The following is a 20,256-nucleotide window of genomic DNA, read 5'->3' as shown; positions in this document are numbered from 1 at the left end:
TCAATTCTCAGAACACCTGGACTTTTGACTTTTGTCAATTGCACCTGGACCACCTTCACCTTCTGCAATTTTGGACTGAAATAGAGATAATGTAACATGCTAGCTAAATCACCAGCTGTGTATTGTTAATTTAACTCTGTTAGCACCAATCCTAATTCCTTCTAAACCTGTTATGTAACCTTGCAGTTTTTGCCTTTACAAGCCCTGCTTGCTTCCCAAAGCACACTTTGAATTTCAGCCCAAACATTAAGACCCCAATGAACACTTTTGATTGCTTTTCAGCCCCTTCTCCTTGGTCAACAATGTTTTACTGTAATATAAGAAAAATATGGTAAGGACCTAAAGAGACATAAGCAATGTGCTAGAAGAACCTTTCAAGATACAATTATTGTCATAAGTGGTGATGGCAGAAGCCAAAATTTCAGAGAGACAATGGCATTTGGTCCAGGTCAATAGGTTGGTAGAATTTTGATAGAGATGAAAAGGGAAGTCAAGCTGGAAGGAATGGAGTGACCAAAGTCACAGGGACAGGAAGGTGCAGGTGACATCCAGGAATTGGTTAAAGGTCCAGTTTGGTCAATTCACAGGATTGTTAATTTCAAATGTGGAATATCAATCAATCCACAATGGTGCCTTCCACAATTCATTCCCCAAATATTTACCAGGTGCCCACTCTTCTTAGGAGGAACTTAAGGGAATTTTTTTTTAATAGTAAACAAGTGATCTTGCAATAATTTTTCACAAGACCCTTCACCAGAGTTGATCAGAAATCACCACACCCAAGGGCACCTAGGTGGCTCAGTTGGTTAAGCATCCAACTCCAGCTCAGGTCATGATCTCATGGTTCGGTCTGTGGGCTCAAGCCCCACATTGGGCGCTACGCTTACAGCTCAGAGCCTACAGCCTGCTTTGGATCCTGCGTCTCCCTCTCCTTCTGCCCCTCACCCACTCAGGCTCTGTCTCTCTCTCTCTCAAAAATAAATTAAAAACATTTAAAATTTTTTTCAAAAGAAGACATCACCTCGCCCATTTTAAGATTACAATAATTTCACATTTGATGTTGCTAAAAACTTCTGTGTGTAATGTGACTTTCATGAAGTGTGATCATTCTAAGGGAGCAACAGAACAGCTTGTGGGAAGAAACTGGTTTAAAGCACGAAGCATCAACACATAAAGCATTCGTGCTGTTACAACATCCCAACCATACACAACTGTACCTCCCAAATTACTGCCCAAAGAGTTGGGTGTTTAAAAAGGTAAAACTGAGGGGCACATGGGTGGCTCAGTCAATTAGGCATCCAACTCTCAATTTCAGCTTAGGTCATGATGTCACAGTCTGTAAGATCAAGCCCCACATCAGGCTCTGTGCTGACAGCAAGGAGCCTGCTGGGGATTCTCTCTCTCTGCCCCTCGCCTGCTCATGTGTTCTCTGCCTCTCTTAAAATAAATAAATAAACTTTTTTTAAAAAGTATAAAAGAGTGAAACTGAGCCATTTCACTCAGAACTAGCCACCCTGTCAATTCACTTATGAGCTGGACATATGCATTTCCTTCGGAAGGAAAAAAATAACATCCTCAAACAATATTGTCTAACTTGATGGGTAAAGGAGAAATAAAAATGCTTGCTAGGTCTACTTCACAGGGTGAATGTAAGGATGAAAAATGAGGCAGTATGTGAGAAGTAATCTGTAACCCACAAGCACTAAAGAAATATTAGCTTATTTTTACTGCACAAGCCAGTGTCCCTGGAAATGGCCCCAGCATGCACGATAGGACACGCATTGTATTAAGCCAAGTTGGAAGGCTATCATACCCTATTTCGTGGACATAAGAAGAGGCTGAAGCACTGTGTTGGTCACTGATCAGCCCAGGAAAGCAGTAGCAACCACAGCAGCAGTGAAACAGAGACAAATCTTCGAGAAGCTGCAAATATTTGCTAGTTGCTAGGTAGTTGCATGGAGATGTATCCTTGCCAGTGGCCTCTGTTAGGAAAACTTAATCCAAGGTAGGGCAATAGCTATAAAAGGCTCTTCCATCCACGCAGTTGGACCACAGCAGTCGTATGAAGTGTTGTCTTTGGTTTAGAGCCATCTCACACTCCAATTTTGGCTATACTAGCTGAGCCACCAAATGGACAAGGACATTAGGTCAGTCTAACTCATTATATCATCCTAACTGCTGAAACTGAGTTACCTAATATTTTTCTAAGCCATCTTTGCCAGTCAAAGGTTATTAAATAAAGACAGACAGATAAAAACCAACAGTTATTAGCTGGTTGCTCTGTGCCAAGGACTCTAATTGGTATTTACACATTAATTATCTCATGTCACATCCAAAAGACAGATGCACGCCAACGGGTGTATGAATAAATATAATGCCTTTGTTTCTCTTAAGTTGTTTTAAACATAAGTGTCTGGCTGGGACTAGCCCAATATCCCTTGACCTCTTTTCCCCTTTTGTTTTCTAGGGTTTTGAGGGGTCGTCTGAAAGACGAAGGCAGGACTGAGGATGAGGCAGAGTTTGCAGAGTTTTGAGACAGTTACTCTGGGGATTCAACAAGAATGGTCAGCAGAAACTATTACTAAGGGCAGATAGAAGGGATTCACTGCCGACTGATCAACAGGATATCAAAACTTCTTCTAGGACAAGGGGAATAAAGGACACAGCCTAAAGATTCTCATCGTCTTCTCTGGAAGAAGAAAGAGGTAGCTAAAACAGTATCAACATATATATTAAATAGCACTCCAATTGAAAGGGCTACTCCTCTCTATGGTACCTTCTCTGGATACACATGGGTAGACACAAAGGTTAAAATCACTTTGTGAAATAGCTTTCTTTCTTTCTTTCTTTCTTTCTTTTTTAATGTTTATTTATTTTCGAGAGAGAGAGAGAGAGAGAGAGAGCGCGCACGCACGCACAAGCGGGGTAGGGGCAAAGAAAGAGAAAGACACAGAATCCAAAGCAGGCTCCAGGCTCTGATCTATCAGTCCAGAGCCCGATGCAGGGCTCAAACTTGTGAACCGCGAGATCGTGACCTGAGTTGAAGTTGGAAGCTCAACGGACTGAGCCACCCAGGCTCCCCAAGAGCTTGCTTTCTTGAAAAATTCACACCAAGGGAAGTCCACGGGTTGGCATGGAACTAGAATAAGGAGGTAGACCTCCCTGTTTGTAGGTAGCTAACAAATAAGAGATCTGAGAATTGTTTACATTTTTTTAAATTTTTTTTTTAATGTTTATTTTATTTTTGAGACAGAGAGAGACAGAGCATGAACAGGGGAGGGGCAGAGGGAGAGAGGGAGACACAGAATCCGAAGCAGGCTCTAGGCTCTGAGGTGTCAGCACAGAGCCTGATGTGGGGCTTGAACTCACGAACTGTGAGATCATGACCTGAGCTGAAGTCAGACACTCAACAAACTGAGCCACCCAGGCACCCATTCTTTTTCTTTTTTTGTTTAAAATTTTTTTTTAATGTTTATAAAATTGAGAGAGAGAGAGAATGAGTGGAGGAGGGGCAGAGAGAGAGGGGGACACAGAAACAGAAGCAGGCTCCAGGCTCTGAGCTGTCAGCACAGAGCCTGACACGGGACTTGAACCCATGAACCGTGAGATCATGACCTGAGCTGAAGTCTGGAGCTTAACTGACTGAGCCACCCAGGCGCCCCTTATTTACATTTTTATTAATCAATTTCTCTCTTATTCTTACCCATGAAAGACCTTCTCTTTTCATCTTCAAGCCAATGCTACAATCCTAACTCCACCATGATGACCTCCCCACAAAGTCTCCAAGCCCAAAAACTTCATGCTGAGACCCCGGAACTGCACTCCTTTCCCAGAACCAAAATCTTCCTTCCTTCACTGCTTTTTGTAAGAAAATTGATGTTTTCCTTACTGGGTCTATGAGTTGAGATATTCAGGAAAGATATTTCATTTAAATCATATATGGCAGAAGGCGCCTGGGCAGCTCAGTCAGTTAAGCGTCCAACTCTTGGTTTCAGCTCAGGTCATGATATCACATTCGAGAGCTTGAGCCCCGCGTCAGGCTCTTTGCTGACAGCACAAAGCCTGCTTGCAATTCCCTCTCTTCCTCTCTCTACCCCTCCCCTGCTTGCACTCTCCCTCTCAGAATAAATAAATTTTTAAAATAAAGCATACATTGTAGGATATGTGGAAATTATTCATCAAAACCCACAATATAACTATTAAGTGTAATTAATATAATGGTACTATTATAACCAGGTATTTCTTTATTATTTAACATCTTAAATATTTAGACTAATTAGAGAATAAATTAGAGAAGATTTCCTAAGTATTAGCAAAATGGCTTCCTAAAACTGAAGATCCCATCAAGAGATTAGATGTTTATACTTACGTGGAAACTACATTTTTTAGTTGTACCCCATAATTAGCACAAATATCATTCTGTGAAGTGGATTTTAGGGTGGTATGAAGAGCAAATGAGATCATTTGTGTGAAAATATTCTATAACTACAGGACAGGGGCACCTGGGTGGCTCAGTCAGTTAAGTGTTCAACTCTGGGTTTCAGTTCAGGTCATGATCTCATGGTTCATAGGTTCCAGCACCACGTTGGGCTCTGCACTGACAGCATGGATCCTGCTTGGGATACTCTCTCTCTCCCCCTCCCCTGCTTGTGCATATGCTCTCTCTCAAAATAAATAAATAAACTTTAAAAAAAAAAAACCTACAGGACATAATGCAAACCTAAAACATTAGCTCCCTTTCTCTCTTGCCCTTTCTTCAGATAAGACAGACTCACAGTAAACAGGGATAAAATCTGAGTCTGTCCCTCTCATAAATAACATAATGTCTCAGTTGCTAAAACATACTCACTACTGCTTCATGCTGAAGCTTGATGTTTGCCTTCAAATTAATATGGTATCGACCAACATAATTAAATTGAATTACCCAAAGTTGGTTCAACCAAGTACAAAGCATTAACTTTACTTTTAAGAGTCTGTAAAATTACAGACATCATAAAACTTCATTCTTCTGATTCTGATAGGATTTGTATGTATAGATAGATAAGAGCTAAATTACTCTAGCAAATGGGGGTCCTCCAGAAGAACTTGGAGGAGGGACATAGGAGATGGGCAGCTTTTCCAATTGGGTCTGACTGGACCCAGGAACCTATATACCAGGAGGGGACTGGCTATGTCAAAGAAACCTGGCATAATACAGTCTATGCTGTCATTTGGAGACATTTTGCCACCAGCCTGTAATAGGATATTGAAAGACTTCTCTCTTGTCTCAGAATTTCAACTAAAGCCCAAAGCTGAGGATAATCGGTACTAAGAATCCCCACATTGTAAAAAGAACTGTCAGGCACATGTCTGCAGAACTTAACATTTGCACAACTATCACCCTGTACTCCCACCAGCCTGTGTAATTAATAGATTCGAAATTCTGGAATTCCCATGTGTTAACGGAGATGTTGGACTAGCAAAGGTTCTCAAACTGAGGTCGAATTGGAAATGTGAGGAGGCATTTCTGGGAGTGCTATTGACATTGAACAGGCAAGATCCAAGGATGCTAAATATCCTGCAATATAAGGGAGACCTCTGCACAACAGAGAATTTTCTCACCCAAATTCTCAGTAGCATTCCCACTAGGAAATACTGGCATAAGGTGAAAGTCCTGTGGCTTCTCCATTCCCCCCACCCAAGGACAAGACTATTCTCCTACCCCAAATCCCAGCATTAGGGATTCAAGAAATCAGCAGTGGCTGCAAAAAGGGGCAACTGACATCCATTCCCCAGGTAGACTCTACCTATGAATGGACTTGTTAATCTGTTTCTGTGCCCCTTTGAGAAGAGAATACAAGGGAATTAATTGCGGGAATATAGCTGGCTGAAGAGAGGGGCAGCAATGGAATGGACTGCCCCTACCTTTAGTTATGCCTCCTCTGGGCCAAGTGGACACCCCAGAAGTTATCTAAGCTTAAGCTGCATAGTTATCCAGGCACGTTCTGGCTGCCCACGGAGCAAGAAGAGAATGGCCATTTGATGTCTGCCACATGGTGGACTTGGCTAGCCAACAAAGAAATGCAGCACTCTTCTTACATAGGACACATTTGTTCTTCCTCCATTCTTCCTCCCAAACTCAACACACTGGAGGAAAGACAAATCCCAGGAGATGGAAGGAAAGAGGTAACATGAAGGAGACAGAAGCAATCCAGCCCTCCACCAACACAGGTCTTGTGAGTCTCCAGCCAAGCCTAGTGTAGAAGAGTTCTTTATTAGATAAAAAAAATGAGAGTACAGCCTGATTAAGTTAAGCTGGACACGGGGTGGCTGCGTGGCCCAGTTGGTTAAGCATCCAATTTTGGCTCAGGTCATGATCCCACGGTTCGTGGGTTCGAGCCCCGCATCGGCTCTATGCTGACAGCTCAGAGCCTGGAGCCTGCTTCAGATTCTGTGTTTCCCTCTCTCTCTCTGCTGCTCCTCTGCTCATGCTCTGTCTCTCTCCATTTCTCAACAATAAATGTTAAAAAAAATTTTTTTTAAATTAAGCTGGACTGGAATTTTATGCCCAACTGTCCAGTGGGATCTCTCCAAGATAGTGTTGAGATGGGAAAGACTTAGCTCATGTTTGGTGACAGAAATAAAAAAAAAAAAAAGGGACATAAGAAACAAAGCTGTTTCATTCTTACATCTCACCAAATCCTGGTTAATAAGGAATTCTTGGCTGATAACTTTCTATATAAAGTATAGCAGTAATGCCAATATGTGAATAGAGAGACTTTTCAAGTAACCAAAAACTGCTTTTAAAAACTTTATAATAGCTATCTGTGTTGGCCAGGGTCAGTAACCACATGCGACAAATACATAGTAGCTCTCTTAGGCAAAGAGCAAACTTACTAAAGAATATCACAAACCTATAGTGTTCATTCATTCAATAAATATCTATCAAAGCTTCTTTTTCTTCTGTAGACTTGCCTTTCATCTTGCTGTCATTATAGGCAGTTGTTCCTAAAATTTCAGTCACTTAAGTGCACCCATGAAACAGGAATATAGAGTTCTTCATGTCCCCTGGACTTCAGTTTGCCTCCGTGTTGTGGCAGCACTGTGGTACCTGACGGCCATGGTGATTTGACCTTGTCATGCCCCCTGTGCCTACCTGAAGGACATCTAAGAGCCCTTCCTCTTTCTGAATTTGAATCATAGCCTTGATGTGGTCTTTCTTGTTTTGTGTCCTCATTCTTAATATAAAAAGAGTTTAACTGCTTCTTGGTTGTATTGGAGAAGCATTGGGATAAAATTTTAACTGGGTATTCTTTAACCAGTTTAATTAATAAATAAATAATTTTATTTATTTATTTTGAGAGAGAGAGAGAGAGAGAGAGAGGCAGGGAGGGGCAGAGAGAGAGAATCCCAAGCAAGCTCCACACTGTCAGTGCAGAGCCCGATGCAGGGCTCAAACTCACAAACCGTGAGATCACGACCTGTGCCAAAATCAAGAGTCAGATGCTTAACAAACTGAGTCATCCAGACACCCCTTAACTGGGTGTTCTTGAATCACTTTTACAATAAACCAATTCTATAATCTTGAAAATACATACATACATACATACATACCTATCCAGCACTACTATGTGACAGGTATTATTCTGGGCATCAGGATACAACAGTGAACAAGAGACAAATTCTTTCCCTCCAAAAAGCTCAACTTCCAATGGGAGAGTCAGGTAAAACAAACAAGAATGTATCCAGCATGGTAGATCATGCTAAAAGAAAAACCAAAACAGGGATGGGAAGAAGGAGTTCACTTGTGGGGGTGGGATGCATATTGCATATTCCTCCTTTAAATAAGAATGGTTAGTTCTGGAACATAACATGAAGTTGACATTGCAAAGACTTGGAGGACATAATGGCACCGAACAATGTGGCAGGAAGTGAAATACCACCACCACTAGATGCTTCCGCTGTCACGGAGATGAACACTGAGGGCTGCAGCTACCAACAAATTCTAACCATCCCTTCATTTTTGTCTCTTCCATTCATTTCACCACCTCGCTCCAGGCCAAATATCTATGTAGCTGAAGGCAAGCAGAATATGTCATTCCAAGTATGCCTTTTTGACATAAAAAAGATTTTGAGCTGAAGAAGGATTTAAGAAGCAGCAAATTCAGGAAAAGCTCTCTCTATCCTCCCCACTTTCTGCCTAAAGGCAGGATTTAAATTTTCTTACTGGAGACAGAGTCTTATCAGCCCAGAGACAGAACAAGAAGAATCTGCAAACAAACCTCACACCATTAGTTTCCTCCCATAGATTTATCTTCCCATGGTTTGCTGCCCTTGGAAGCCTAAAATCACTTTCTTATGTCCTGTCATTTCTCCACAAATATATTTTTCTTTGTTGAAGATGCTACATAAGCTGGAGTTCTAAGCCACCACTTTGAGTTACTCTATTTGTAAAAGATGTGCTACGAACACATTAACAAGCTGTTTGTCTCTTGTTAATCAAGTCTCATGATGCTCACTCTTTTTTTTAATGTTTATTTTTATTTTTGAGAGGGGGGCGCAGCAAGAGAGGGGGACAGGGGATCTGAAGTGAGTTCAGCAACGAGCCCAATGTGCAGCTCAAACTTGCTAACCGTGAGATCATGACCTGAGCTGAAGTCAGATGCTTAACCGACTGAGCCACCCAGGCACACCCCAAGATGCTCACTCTTATTTTAGGTGTTCCCTCTAGGATTTTTTGCCTCCTATTTTCTCTGCAAGTGGCCAGCTCCTAATCAAGCCAGGTGGTAATTTATTCAGTGTTTCTCAAAATGTGGTCCTTGGAACAGCTGCATCAGCATCATAGGATAACTTGTTAGAAATAGCAATCTCAGACCCCACAGCTATATCTGCTGAATTAGAAACTGGGGGGTGGGAGCCACCGTCTTTGTTTTAACAAGCCCTCCAGAGGATTCTGACAGAGGCTTAAGTTTGAGAACCACTGCTATAGGTCTTATAGCTATTCTGGATACTGTACCTTCTCAGAGTGGTTCCCCACACCTGGAGCAGCCATCTGCCTGACTCTCATTAGACCTCACATCCCTCTCACAGACATCTGTTGACCTCTTTCATGAAGCTTCCCCAACCCTGGGCACAGGAAATCTCTGCCTCAAAAAGTCATTAAGAACTTGTCCTTACCTATAAAGTTCACATCAAACCTACAAAACCTTAAGAGAATAAAATGTGCAATATTGTATTTCGACAACCAAAAAGTAGGATGGGTACCATGGTACCTGAGTTAGGAGGCCATGGAGAAAAAACATGTATTTTCTGTATGGCATTCAAGACATTGACAGAGCTGAGCAAATATTTTCAAAATGCTTATCTATTTATTGGAACAGTTGAATCCTGGATGTATTGTTGGCGAACTACCTATCATAGGCCCTTCATGGGTACAGAGTTTGCTCACAGTACAATGAAATCCATGTATGGTGAGATGATTAAAAACAAGGTTCTGGTAAAAATTGTATAGCTTTTTATAAATGCAAATTTACATCCCTAGGTAATCTTCATGCAGTCCTTTTTCACCAGACCAAAATGAGACTCCTGAGTTTCCATGGATTTATGATTCTCCTGAGTCCTGAGAAAAACATTCTAGTATTCTTCCCCAGTGAAATTTCACTTTGGAATACCTCGTAAAATGACTTTTTTCCTACTTCTCTCTAAATCACCTGCACATGTCTTTTGATAAGTTAATTTCTTTATTAATAACATTTAATTTTTCTTATTACAGAAACAATATATATTCACTGTAAAAATGAGAGATTGATTTCAAGTCACTGTTGTATTTTTCTTTTATTTTTATAATTCGATTTTATAATTAGTAGTATTTATCAGGAAAAAGGAAATATTTTGTAGAGATTAATGCAAGAAAGCAATTTGGACCTTCTTTCTTTAATGACAAAATGGCAATCTCTATCCTTGTTGTTTTAAAGATGTTGGTTGCCGGGGCACCTGGGTGGCTCTGTCGATTGAGCCTCCAACTTCAGCTCAGGTCACAATTTCATGGCTCGTGAGTTTGAGCCCTGCATCGGGCTCTGTACTGACAGCTCAGAGCCTGGAGCCTGCTTCAGATTCTGTGTCTCCCTCTCTCTCTGCCCCTAACCACTCACAGTCTGTCTCTGTCTCTCTCAAAAATAAATAAACATTAAAAAAAAAAAAAAAAAGATGCTGGTTGCCAGTGTGTAATAATGCACACTGTATTTAAGTGAAAGTTTATGGTCAAATTAAGTAAAATATTATTTAATATGCATTGAATATCTCCCCATATCCTAAATGGAGTCACATTTTTGTCCAAACTCTTTTTTTTTTTTTTCCTTCCAAATTTTTATTTAAATTCTAGTTAGTTAACATATAGTGTAGTATTGGTTTCAGGAGTAGAATTTAGTGGTTCACCACTTACATATAACACCCAGTGCTCATCACAACAAGTGCCCTCCTTAGTACCCATCACCCATTTAGCCTATCCCCCACCCATCTAAGACCAGTGTGATCTCTAGAACCCAAGAGGGCCTCAGGCCCAAAGACACTTAGAAACATGGTCCTCTATCATTTGGCCAAAAGGATATGAATTCTGCCAACAACCTGATTGAGTTGGGAAAGACTTTTCCTAGTCAGGCCCCCCGCTGAGAATGCAGCCCATCTAACACCTCAACTGCCACCTCATGAGGGCTGAGGTAGATGGCCCCAGTAAACCTTGCCCAGGTTCCTGACTCACACTAACTGTAAGATAATAAATGTGGGTTGTTTCAAGTCATTAAGTTCGTGGTAACTTGTTACACAGCATAGGAAACTAATACACTGAGTCAACATGGAACCCTTTTCACTTGGAATCAACAAAGCTCAGTAACACCATTCCTTCATGTATGTGTGATGATTCCACTACAGAATGTGTGGCACTTATTTCTGTGAGGTTTCCTTCCTTTCAGAAAGGTCTGAAGTTATAAATGAACCCCCAGAGATACCTTTCCATTATTTCAAAGAACTAAGTATCACCTCTACTGAAAGACTATTTAGACTAATCTTAAAGAAAGAACTAGAGGGGCGCCTACATGGCTCAGTCAGTTAAGCATCTGACTCTCTGTTTCGGCTCAGTCGTTATCTCACAGTTTGATGAGTTAAAGCCCCATGTTGGGCTCTGTGCTGGGACCATGGAGCCTGTTTGGGATTCTCTCTCTCCCTCTGTCTCTCTGCCCCTCCCCCACTCGCACTGTCTCTGTCTCTCTCTCTCAAAATAAATAAATAAACTTAAAAAAAAGAATGAAGAACTAGAAAAATCGAGAGTAGAATCTTTGATCTCTTCACCCCCTCATTCTATAAAGCAAAAACATAAGGATTTATTTGAACAACAACAGTGACTCAGTTAGCTATTCTTTCAATATACACTAGAAGAATTGGAATCACAAAATAACCTCTGAGCAGAGAGCGTTCCTGAGGTATTTTTATCTTTAAAACTCTTGTATACTTTTTGTATAACAAACATCTATGGAACCACGTATTTACCAGGCTTGAGGCACCACTGACAATTTTTCACTCATTCCACAAATATTTACAAAGAACTGTGTGCCAGGCATTGTTCTAAATGTCTTTTTTAAAAAAGATTTTAGTTTTAGGTAATCTCTACATGCAACGTGGGACTCAAACCCACCACCCTGAGATCAAGAGTCACAGGCTCCACCGACTGAGCCAGTCAGGCGTCCCCCCGCAAACACTTTTTAAATTTATTAGCCAGTAAATAGAATAGCAAAGAACTTTGCCCATGTGACACTTACAATTTAGGGAGAGGAACAAATAATAAGCCATAAGAATAATAAACAACCAAGTTATGCCCTTAAAAGTGATAAGCATAGGGGCACCGGGTGGCTCACTTGGTTAGGCATCAGACTCTTGATCTCAGCTCAGGTCTTTGAGCTCAGGGTCATGAGTTCAAGCCCGTCATTGGGCTCCACACTGAGTGTGGAGCAAAATAAATAAATAAAAGTGGTAAGCATAATAGCAAAATACAGTAAAGAAGGGGTAGCTGAGCACAGGGAAGGGTAAATGGGGTACAGTATGAAAGATGGTGGTGAGTCTAGGGCTCCATATACATATGGCATCTGAGCGAGGACTTACTGCAAAGGATGAATTCAGTCAAGCAGACATCTGAGGGAGGCACACTTCAGATGGAGAGAACAATGCAAGCCAAGGCCCTGAGGCTGGAGCCGTGTCTGCCACTCCTCAAGGAAAACCAAGGGGCCACTTACATTAGCCCAGAAGGTCCCAAATTTTCTAAGTTCGGGTCACTCTTGGTGTCTCAGTAATTTTTTTTGCCCCATGCCAGGATAAATACCTAACAGCTCCTTTCGTGGAGTCATGATAGCCAAAACACCAAATACATACTTATATCCTAACAGTTTAGTAGCCATTTGGAAAAAACAATTCACAGACATTAAAGGACAAACTGTTCCCCTTAATTATTAAATAACCATAATTAATTACTTGCAAAGGAGATGTATATGCCTCTTAGACACGACAGAGCTCCTTCAACATCGGCATCAGATTAGACACTGCCATCTTTATTAACGATTCCATACTGAGTTCTATACAGACCTGCTTTTTATCCCATCAACTTCTGAAGACCCAGCTTTGCAAAAATATGATGTCACCCAAAGGCAAGTAGAGCAACCTAATATTTATGCTTGGAAGCCGTTTGCTTGGTTTCTGACAGATGTCATTCTGTTTCTCTCAAAAACTAGAATGTTTCAGGGACGCGTGGGTGGCTCAGTCGGTTAAGCGTCTGACTTCGGCTCAGGTCATGATCTCCTGGTTTGTGGGTTCCAGCTCCAGGTCCCCATATCAGGCTCCGTGCTGACAGCCTGGAGCCTGGTTCGGATTCTGTGTCTCCCTCTCTCTCTCTCTGCCCCTCCCCTGTTCATGCTCTGTCTCTCAACAATAAACATTAAAAAAAAAAAAAAAATGTGTGTTTAAATCAAATGTATCAGAGCATCATAGTGAGTTTGCTGAGGTACCCCAGGGATGTCACAGCACCCAGTTTAGGAACCGGGGAGTTAACATATACCTAAACTTCTTTCTTTCTCATGGCACCAGCTACTTCTAGCCTCGTGAGTAGCTTCCATGGGTTCCTTTCTAAACTTTCTCCTTCCCAATCGACTTTTTGAGTGGCCCTGACTGTCTTAATAAAATCATAAGGCTCAAGGAGATAGAGGTAAAGATGTATAGTATATATAATTGTGCACCTGATTACATGAATGCAATTGTTCAGAGGCCTCTATCCTGGTGAAGGACTCTTCGCCCCCACCCTCTGGGTTCTTTAAAGGATTTACCCCATTTGAATGTTTTAAACACCAAACAGATCAAAACAGAATTAACAAATTAAAATATGTCCTTTTACACCTATAAACAATAGAAGGCAGGGAGAATATTACCTGTCCCCTCAAAGATAATTCTGTGTATGGTGGAAACCAATGATCTCATCTGCTAGAATTTGCTTTTAGACATTACCTTAAGGCTTATCGCTTCTCGGCCTTTCGGCTAAGATCATGTGTAGACATTACCTTAAGGCTTAACTGTTCAATTATTTTCAACATCATAGTAACAGTCTGAATCACTGAAAACTATTTTTTAAAGGGCAAAGGGGGCACCCAAGTGGCTCAGTCAGTTAAGCATACAACTTCGGCTAGGGTCATGATCTCAGGATTTGTGGGTTGAAGGCCCACATCCGGCTCTGTGCTGATGGCTCAGAGCCTGAAGCCTGCTTAAGATTCTGTGTCTCCCTCTCTCTCTGCCCCTCCCCAGCTAGAGCTCTGTCTTTCTCTCTCTTTCTCTTTTTCTCTCTCTCAAAAATAAATAAACTTTTTAAAATTTGAAAAAATAAATAAATAAAAGGCAAATAAACGTTTTAGCCCATTCTGGGACTTTCCAAGGACTTTGAGAAAACTAATACAGTTGACCCTTGAACTAAGTGGAAGTTAGGAACGCTGACCCTATGCACAGTTAAAAATCCACGTGTAACTTTTGATTTCCCTCAAAACTTAACTACTAATAGCCTATCAGTATTGACCAGAAGCCTTACCTATCACATAAACACATTATTTTGTATCTGATTAACACATATTTTGTATATTCTATGTGTGATATACTATATTCTTACAATAACATAAGCTAGAGCAAAGAAAATGTTAAGAAAATCCTAAGCGAAAAGACGCTTACAGTGTAGTACTGTAATGAAGAACACCCACACTGAAGTGGTTCCGTGCAGTGCAAAGCTGTTTTGCTCAAGGGTCAACTGTACTTTTATGCCAAGGGAAATTGAGTAGTCATTAGCTTTCAGAGAAGGGGAGACCAGAAAACACGTTCTCATTGTTAGAATCAATCACGCACCTTCATTTCTCGCGATCTCAAGTCACCTTCCGACTGCTCGCGTGACACAGAGTTAGGGGCAGGAGGGAGGCTGTCATAGCCCATTACCAACGACACACACTGTGAACAAGAGCTGGCAGCAGCCTGGCATTCTCTCCCTCAAAGTGAGAATTAAATCTAATTGAACTTGCTTTATGCAGAGGTAAAAAATCATACGGTGGGTCCCTGACCCACCCCTGAAAAAATAAAAAAGGTCACGATTTCTTAACAAGTAAAATGAAGAGGAAATGAGTGAAAACTCTTGAGTTCTTGGCTAATTACAAAATTAGAGATGCGCTCTCCAACCACCAGCCCCGGGGGCCAGTCTTCCCCGGTGACCTGGCGCCATCTAGTGTCAATATCGTCTTAAGGGAATTCAAAAGCTCGTAAGGGGCTCGGAAAACACAATGGTGAAATCAAATGAAATCAACAAATATTTACTGAGCACCTACTATCTAAATACGATATGCTGGTTTCTTTCCCCAATTCTTCATAAGCCTTCTGAAGCTTGAATTGCCCTGAGGTTTGTGGAGATTATTTACACCGTGGTAGGAGGAAAGAAAGACAGCTCTTTTGGAAATTTTAATATGAGTGTGGAGGTGGCCATCAGGTTGCTCAGCTTGAGCGGAGCCCTGATTACATTTACTCCACCACTTCCCAGAAAAATATGTGGCTATTTAGCATTTATATTGCACTTTTCGGTTCCAAACCACTTTACAGAACCTCTCTGATTAATTCCCCCAACATCTTTGCAAGTAGTTATTACTCCACACTATTAGTTTCTTTATGAAAGATTTTGATGATCGTTTCAACTGCATGCGGGTGAGTTGCATTTACTAAAGAGAATTTCTCCAAAGACTCATGTCCAGAGTCAAGGAACAATTACCATCTAACACCTTAATGTTTTCCCTTTTTTTCAGAGGGGAAAAAAAAAGGCTTCTAATTAATGTAAACAGTGGACAAATTACCCCTTTCCCCTTCAAGGATAAGAATGTCAGAATTAAAGGGAAGGAGTGGATCATACGCGATTTCTCCCCAGTCCTGCCTCACTGCTACCAGAGGACTCTCCCCTAAAATAATGGCATTACTGTGTCCTCAAAATATAGAAAGCCCAGGAGACAAGTAAGACGGACAGGTTGCTAAGGAGGACCTTATAAATTAAGAGTCTTATATATTGATGAGCTGACTTTTTCTATTTGAAATCTAAGCATCCACAACTCCTAACTTACTCACTTTTCGTAAACGAACTATTCCTTGTAACATTTAAATTAGTGGTGTAATTTAGAACCAAAAAGAAAAAAAAAACCGTAGAGAAGTTGTACTTTACAATTTCTTTTTTTTTTTTTTAATGTTTATTTTATTTATTTTTGGGAAAGAGAGCGCGCATGCACGCACACAAGCGGGGAAGGGGCAGAAAGAGAGAGGGAGACACAGAATCTGAAGGAAGCTCCAGGCTCTGAGCTGTCAGCACAGACCCCCACGCAGGCTCGATCCACTAACCGTGAGATCGTGACCTGAGCTGAAGTCAGTTGCACAACTGACTGAACAACCCAGGTGCCCCAGAAGTTGTATTTTAAAATGAGTAATATTCACATTTTTTTCTGTACATAATTCAAGTTTGAACATCTTAACTGGACTCTTCCCTTTTTAAAAAGAAAACGATAAAGCATTTTTAAAATCACAAAGCACATTTACTACGTGACTCCCACACAATAAGGGATAAAATACAAGTGTCCCAAGAGAAAGAGCACACATTAAGAAGCGTCCCAGGGTGGGGCACCTGGGTGGCTCAGTCAGTTGAGCAGCCATCTCTCGATTTCTGAAGTCATGATCTCACAGTTTGTTGAGTTCGAGCCCCACATCAGGCTCTGTACTGACAGCATGGAGTCTGCTTGGGATTCTGCCTCTCTTCCTCCCTCTACCCCTCTCTCATGTGCGTGCACACTCTCTCTCTCTCAAAAATAAATAAATGCTAAAATTTTTTAAAGAAGAAAAAGAAGCAGCAGCATCCCAGGGAAACACAGAACAGAACAAGGTGAAAGAGCGGGATCCTAAGCAAAAGTATGATGATAGGGGTCGGAGAAGCCAAGACAAACCCATATCATCAGTGAAAGGCCCGTCTCCCTCCCATTAATTTTTCTGCTTTCATGTTTGTCTTCATCCTCAGGATCACTGACCAAAGAGACACATGTGACAGGTATTTCCCAATGCATGTCTGATGATGATGGGAAAACATTTCACATTAGAAATAATCATCCAATAATTTCAGCAAAAAAAAAAAAAAAAAAAAAAGATTATTCCATGGTATGTGAGAAGCAGTAAGTCAGAACTTTTGAATTATGTTGTGCGACTTAAGGTATCGCATGCCATTTCCAAAATCTGTTCTGCAGACCCAGGAAGATGTTTTTGGCGATGTCTCAATGCTAGTTTTTAAAACAATCTCTACTTCCAGCCACTTTTAAGTAAGGAGTTCATTGCCATCCTGTTACTTAATGTATTTCAGTATATTTTAGGATTTAGGAAGAAAAAGTAGATAGTAGGAACCGAAATAAAAACTCTAATGAACATATTCATTGGGCTAGATTATTTCCTAACTGGAAAACTTATAATTTTCATTAACAAGAGATTTTACTTTGGGTTGTTGAAGGGAGCAGTGTGAATCCATCTTGGGCAAATTGGAAAGTTCAAGTGAGTAAAAGGGAAAAGGAGGTGTATTCATGATCTATAACGCAGAGATAGCCATCGTTACCAACAAACCCTCAAAGCCCCCTTTCCCTCCCGCCATTGCCGACCAAAGAAGTCTAACCCCATGGCTTGTGTAGGATAATCATTCGATCACACTCCATTCAGATGTGGCCAGAAAGCCTAACTTCTTTCTGGAAAGCTGGCCTCATCTTCTTCATCAGGCTCCAACCTTGCTTAGTAGCATGGATAATTCAGATTTGCAATTGATAATATTTTAATTGCTTTTGTTTGCAACAGTTTAAATTATTTCATTTAAATACTCTGTCTATTCAAAGTATAGTGAGTTTCCATGATCTCTTTTGGTTTGGAATTTTTTTGTGTGTGTTTTGTTGTTGTTGTTGTTGTTATTGTTGTCGTTTTGACAGAGACAGAGACAGTGTGAGCAGGGGAGAGGCGGAGAGGGAGAGAGAGAACCGCACATGAGGCTTGAACCCACGAACTATGAGATCATGACCTGAGGCTAAACCAAGAGTCAGGTGCTTAACCAACTGAGCCACCCAGGCTCCCCTCCATGATCTCTTTTGGATGACTCAGACCCATTCTACCAAATTTCAGTCTTTCAGATTTTGCTCCCTCACCTCCAACTTCCCCCAAATGGCCACTATATATGTAAAGGGAGCTCACTGTCCCCTCCTGGCAGCAGCAGGGAGTGGTCCTCAGGTCACTATGGCATCCTCTGGATCCACTCTGATCTTTGCTGCAAAGCGGCTAGATTGCCCGACCCCCTGGGGTGCTTTTGGCCATATCTGGCTCTTCAGGGTGACGGGAGAGCATCCACTTCTGGGCCCATGTTTGTCCCCAGTGTAGAGGGCCACACCCATGGAATCTGTCTATTCTCACTCCAGATTTCCTTCAGCTCCCAGATACCTATCTGGAAAGTCCTATAATCCCTGATGCCTGACCTACTTGGCCTCCCTTCATCCCTTCGGTAGAGGGGATGGTGGGACCTCAGACTTTTCTTCCTCTTTGTCAGTGCTTCTAATTCTTTTTCCTAGCAAACATAAAATGTTCTAATATTTGTACCGTACACTGGGGGAAACCAGAAGAGGTCTGGGGACATCTACAGGTGGCTTTCTGAAAATGTGATCACATTGTTTTTATAATATACAATTATAATGAACAAAAGGCCAAGTATTAGGAAAGTTACTAAATTTTGAAATTTTACAAAAAAACACAAGTAAGATATTTTCTAGTGTTTTAAGAGACACCTAAGGTTGATCCAATGGATATAAATTGTGTATCAGTCCAACATCACTTGTCATCAGGGAAATGCAAATCAAAACCACAATGAGATATCAACTCATGTCTGTCAGCATGGCTAAAACCAAAAACACAAGAAATAACAAGTGTTGGCAAGGATGTGGAGAAAAAGGAACCTTCAGGGGCGTCTGGGTGGCTCAGTCTGTTGAGCATCAAACTCTTTGTTTCAGCTCAGGTCATGATCTCCCAGTTTCATGAGTTCGAGCTCTGCATCAGGCTCTGTGCTGACAGTGTGGTACCTGCTTGGTATTCTTTCTCTCCCTCTCTCTCTGCCCCTCCCCTACTCACACTGTCTCTGTCTCTCTCAAAAATAAATAAACTAAAAAAAAAAAAAAAAAAAAGAAACTTCATGCACCATTGGTGGGAATGCAAATTGGTGCGGTCACTCTGGGAAACAGTATGGAAGTTCCTCAAAAAATTAAAAATAGAACAGTATTTCACTATGATTCAGTAATTTCACTGGGTTTTTACCCAGAATTCACAAAGATATATGCCACTCTATGTTTATTGCAGCGTTATTTACAATAGCCAAAATAGAAAAGCAAGCCAAGTGTCATTACCAATTGATAATTGAATAAAGAAGATGTAATATATATATATATATATATATATATAATATATATATATCAGCCATATATATATTATGTATATATTATATATATCAGCCATATATATATTATGTATATATTATATATATATATCAGCCATATATAATATATATATATTATATATATATATCAGCCATATATAATATATATATATATATATATAGCTCAGCCATAAAAAAGAATGAAATCTTGCCATTTGCAACAGCATGGACAGATCCAGAGGGTACAATGCTAAGTGAAATAAATCAGACAGAGAAAGCCAAATACCATACGATTTCACTCATGTGTGGAATTTAGAAAAGAAAACAAAGAAAGAAAAAAAATAGACAAACAAAACAACAGACTCTTTAGAAAACAAACTGATGGTTACCAGAGGAGAGGTGGGTGAGGGGATGGGCAAAACAGGTGATGGGGATTAAAGAGTATGTTTATCATGACGAGCACTGAGAAATGTACAGAACAGGTGAATCACTATACTGTACACTTGAACCAAATATAACACTGTATATTAACTATACTGGAACGTAAACAAGTCAACAAATAAAGTTATGCTAAAAACAAAAAATAAATACATCATATATCAGCTTTTATTCCTAAAATGGGCACAAGAAATGCCTGATCAAGTTTTGTTTTGTTTTTTTGTTATTTTTTGAGACAGAGAGAGGTAGAGACAATGCACACACACTCGCACAAGAGAGAGCAGGGAAGGGGCAGAGAGATGGGAGAGAGAGAATCCCAAGCAGTCTCCATGTCCAGCGTGGGGCCCACTGTGTGGCTGGATCCCATGAACCGTGAGATCATGACCTGAGCCAAAATCAAAAGTCAGATGTTCAACTGACTGAGCCACCCAGGCATCCCTCCTGATCAAGTTTTTAATGATGAGTTGTTCAAATTCCAGAGACTTGAGACTGATGAGAAACTTTACTATCACAAATGGGTGATAAATTTAAAATCATTGTTTACACCACATATTTTACAACCCTTCCAAATTTTGGAATTTTCTGAAACTCCAAAATGTATATTAGTTGAAACATTGAGAGAATTGATCAGCATTTTCTTTTCTTTTGTAGACAAATAAATGTTATAACTCTTGATAATAATGCCAAAGCGCTTCATTTCCAACCCAACTTTTCCCCATGTCAAGTATTCATACTAATGGTAAAGATAATTTGCAAAGAGGCTCATGCATTTTAAGAGCAGCCACACTGTCGCTAGCTCGGGCCTATAA

Source organism: Panthera uncia, assembly GCF_023721935.1.
Source record: "Panthera uncia isolate 11264 chromosome A1 unlocalized genomic scaffold, Puncia_PCG_1.0 HiC_scaffold_17, whole genome shotgun sequence".
Lineage (NCBI taxonomy): Eukaryota > Metazoa > Chordata > Mammalia > Carnivora > Felidae > Panthera > Panthera uncia.
This window is presented reverse-complemented; position numbering follows the sequence as displayed.